This window comes from Mauremys reevesii, linkage group 1 (assembly GCF_016161935.1).
Source record: "Mauremys reevesii isolate NIE-2019 linkage group 1, ASM1616193v1, whole genome shotgun sequence".
In the NCBI taxonomy this organism is placed as follows: domain Eukaryota; kingdom Metazoa; phylum Chordata; order Testudines; family Geoemydidae; genus Mauremys; species Mauremys reevesii.
In genome coordinates this window covers 20,029,992-20,034,763 of record NC_052623.1, presented here as the reverse complement: position 1 = coordinate 20,034,763, position 4,772 = coordinate 20,029,992, and positions in this window count along the sequence as shown.

Below are 4,772 nucleotides of genomic sequence, written 5' to 3'. Positions count from 1 at the left end.
CAGCAGGTTTAAAACAAAAAAAAAGGAAGTATTTCTTCACACAACGCACAGTCAACCTGTGGAACTTCTTGCCAGACTATGTTGCAAAGGCCAAGACTATAACAGGGTTAAAAAAAGAACTAGATACATTCATGGAGGACAGGTCCATCAATGGCTATTAGCCAGGATGGGCAGGGAGGGTGTCCCTAGCCTCTGGTTGCCAGAAGCTGGGAATGGGTGACAGGGGGTGGATCACTTGATGGTTACCTGTTCTGTTCATTCCCTCTGCTGCACCTGGCATTGGCCACTGTCAGAAGACAGGATACTGGGCTAGATGGACCTTTGGTCTGACCCAATATGACCGTTTTTTATGTTCTTCTGAATCCAGGGCAAAAACTCCCTAATCAACAAGGCAGAATTTCCTAGTCATGTAACATGTTTAATACTAGTGTCTGAATCCTAGAAGTCCATCTTCACTTGTACCCTACATTGTAGCTTGAGTCGGGCACCTTCCTCTGAAGAAGAGAAGAAAATCCAAATATCCCTAATGTAAATCAAAGGTGGGATTTTCAAAGGCCTGCAGCATTGGCCTAACCCAGCTCCCACGAAAATCAACAGAAGTTTTACTATTGATTTAAATCTGCTCTGCTCCTTTTTAGGCCAACATTGACGCTTTTGAAACTGTTCGATTTTTAAGGCCTGATTCTGATCTCACACCAGATTTACACTATGGCTGAGGTCACTAACACCTGATTTACACCTGTGTCCATGAGAGGGGAGGGTAGAGAGCAGAAGAGTTTTTCTAAAGCCATGTCTACACTACCACTTGTCAGCAAAAGGTCTATCGCTCAGGGGTGTGGGGAAAAAAACCACTCCCGTGAGAGACATAAGTTACTCCAGCATACATGGTAGTGTGCACAGCGCCATGTTGGTGGGAGAGCTTCTCCCGCCAACACAGCTACTGCCGCTCGTTGGGGATGGTTTAATTATATTGACAGGAGAGCTCTCTCCCATCTGCATAGAGCAGCTACATGGGAGAACTTGCAGTGGCACAGCTGCATCAGTACAGCTGTGCCACTGTAAACTCTCTAGTGTAGACATACATAGCCTGGGGCTATGTCTACACTGGCAATTACACAGCAAATCTTTTGTCGTTCAGAAGTGTTAACCCCTCCCCCCAAAAGACAAAAGTTTTGCCGTGGAAAGTGCCAGTGTGAACAGCGCTTTGTCGGCAGAAGCGCTCTCCTGCCGACAATGCGAACGCCGCTCGTTGGGGGTGGAAGTTTTTTGTCGGCAAATGAGCCAACAAACAGCGGCTACGCTGCCCAACTTCTAGTGACACGGCTGTGTCACTAAAAGCTGGGTAGTATAGACAAAGCCTAAGTGTAGAAGAATACACCACGTCTCAGATCCTTGTTCACAAGCCCTGTTGACTCCCCCAAAAAAGTATGGGATCATGAAGAAAGAATTAGGTCCTGAGTTTGCAATGGGCATAATCTGGCCAGCCCGTTATGTTTATACATGAAGTATATAAAAGGAAAAACAGAAATATTTCATATACTGTACTAGAATATCAAATTCATCCCCATTTGAAGAAATACCTGTGGACCAAAAGTCTGACCAACTCCTATTGAAGTCAATGAGAATCTTCCAATTGACATCTATAGGAGTTGGATCAAGCCCCAAGACTCCACACATACGTTAGTGCAAACTGTTGTGCATTATAGCATATAAGGATCAAATGGTCAAATAGCACTGGAGAGCTAACTGAAATCTACCCAGGTAAGGAAATTCAGATTTAAAGTGTTGTTCTGCTCCCAACATGCCTCATTTTTTCCCAGCCACTGAATGTCAAAAGTAACACACTACAAATAGTTGTATCGTTCTGTTTTTAAAAGTAATTCTGTAAGAAACTGTGTTGTGGGATTTGTACAACAGAATCATCTTCGGGCTCTGTAAAATATTTAGAAATGTGAATATATTAAAGCAACATTTTGTAATACTCCAGAGACAAAAGTTCATATTCATTTTTGATAGTTAGATTGAAACTTAAGCTTTTACGTTTATTCTAGAGCAGAGGTAGCTGTGCCATAATTAAGGTTTTCAACTTCAGCTTCCATTATAAAGTAAAAATTAAGCACCACTGTAAACTGGGCTCGTAAAATTCATTTGGCCTGAAAGTTACCAGACTTGGGGCCTGATTTCTAAGCCCACTGAAGTCACCAGAACATCTCCTATATGGCTTTGGATCAGGCTCTTACTCTTCAGTGAGAATATCTGTACAACCAGTCTTGGGCCTGACATTGTTTGGTAAGACTTGCATTCAGAGTGAAAGCAGGTTGTGCTGTCCATTCAGACCGGTGGCTAATTTAGCTACACTGTGAATGTGTGCATTTGGCTTTGAATGAGATAGGTTTCTTAAGGAGCTTGGCCATCATCACTCGTTCCTTCTGTTAATAACCTTCTGACACAACCAATCCCATTTAATCAACATTTTAACCCTGTGTTTTTCTTCAGCTGCACAAAAGAATAAAAGAAAGTTCTAAGTATTATTAAATATCGGTGGCCTAATTACACTCCCATTGGCTTCAAAGGGAGCCGGACCGTATTCCTTTCGGAATAAGCCCCAGGATTAATAAGTAGCAAGGATTCTCCTAGGTTCCCTACCAGCACTATGAGCAATTGGGAAACAGCACAGGATCCTTCTGGCAGATCCTACTATGCTATGAGGGATGGGGAATGCGAGGGAGAGATGGGGAAAAGGAGAAATGAATAGAGGGACTTCGAGACAGAAAGCTGGGGAAAACGACAGAGTTAGGATGCTCTTATTCTACATTATCCACTAATAGTGATGGAACGACACAGTGCCACAGAAGGCAACCATTCTTCATCCCTTACCCCGCTCTGGCCAGCCATGCTGCCTCTTTCCCTAGCTGCAAGAGCTCCAGCCTAGGATGTACCTGGAGAGAGGTTTCCACATGCTGCAGAGCCATTGCTGTCCTGCTATTCAACCTCCCCCATTCAGCGCCCCGCTGCCAGAAGAATGATTAGGCAGTATGAGAGCTGCCAATACTGTGACCTTGAATTTATATAACCCACACACCTCCTGGGTGTGGTGCTCTGTCCCATCTAGTGGCACCGAGACCCCTCAGAGAGAGATTAATGAGTTTGCTCTACAGCCTTAGTTAAGAGCCATGTGGCTTTTAGTTCATGCAGTAGAGGCTCATGCATTTAGCTCCAGAGGTCCCAGGTTCGATCCCGCCCGATGACTGTTACACTTACACCTCCTATGGTTACTGTTTAATATTCTGAGAGTGCTCTATAGCTGCATATATGTCAATGGTTTACGATGAAGTGCCGGTAGATGGCAATGAAGAACATTTAGCTGTGGCCCTTGGGTTTTGTATGACCAATAAAAATTTCTGTTGTGCCCTGCAAACAACTTCCTCTGTACAGCTCTCTCTATGGAACTCTGAACACTAGACGCTGTTCCAAAATGTTCTAGTACAACTGCACTCACACACCATATGTGCAGTGGTTCCTCTGGTTAGTCTCAGAAACACCTTCCCCACAGTGGAGCCAAACTGAAATGGAGCAGCACTGCTGCACAGCAAGGGAAGCAGCATACGAGCCCTGTACAGGGGGTCCCCACCCCAGCAGGTCAACCAGTGATAACTCATCTTGGTCATCAATGGGGATTGAACCCAGGATTTCCAAATTTAAGAACCAGAGGGGTAGCCATGTTAGTCTGGATCTGTAAAAAGTGACAGACTCCTGTGGCACCTTATAGATTAACGGCAGTATTGGAGCATAAGCTTTCGTGGGTGAATACCCACTTCATCAGACGCATGTGGTGGAAATTTCCAGAGGCAAGTATAAATATGCAGACAAGAATCAGGCTAGAGATAATGAGGTTAGTTCAATCAGGGAGGATGAGGCCCTCTTCTAGCAGTTGAGGTGTGAACACCAAGGGAGGAGAAACTGGCATATTTATACTTGCCTCTGGAAATTTCCACCACTTGAGTCTGATGAAGTGGGTATTCACCCACGAAAGCTTATGCTCCAATACTTCTGTTAGTCTAGAATGTGCCACAGGACTCTTTGTCACTTTTTACAAATTTAAGAACATGAGTCTCGGCAGCTGGAGCTAAAGGAGTAACTCCAATAGCTGGCCGTTGTGATCAGATAATGAGCGGGACATGTAGCATACAGTTACAGAGGGCTTAAATGGGCCTTAGCTAGTACATTGGCCTTATCCTGGCCTCTGCACAGGGGTGAATTTCACCCTCTTTCCACAATAAGTTATTTCTCATGCAAAGAAGACCAGCAGTTCTGATCTGAGGCAACTGTAAGGAGAAGCACAACAAGGGACATCAAAAATTCTTTGTTCTAAAAGAAGGGTCATCTGCGACACAGCCCTCTGCAGGGATCATGGCCAGCCCAACACTGGCAATTCTGTATTATTTTAAAAAACAAAATACATCACCCAAAACTCCAGCATCCCAGAGGATTCTTTTCTTGCATCCATCTATCATATGAACATTCAGTATTTTACTAGGTTGAAAAAAATTCCCATTTTATTCCCATGTATCAGAGAAACATTTACAGTTTGAATTTCAAAGAAATCCTTGGTTAGATTTTTTTATTTTCCATAAGCCATCACCAGTTCTGTTTGCACACAAAGACATAGTATAATAAATACACTAGTTCAGGATTAACTTTGTTTAGCCTTTGTCCGATCATTCCAACATCTTGTGCTAAGTTATTTCCTTATAACAATTATAACTTTTTGG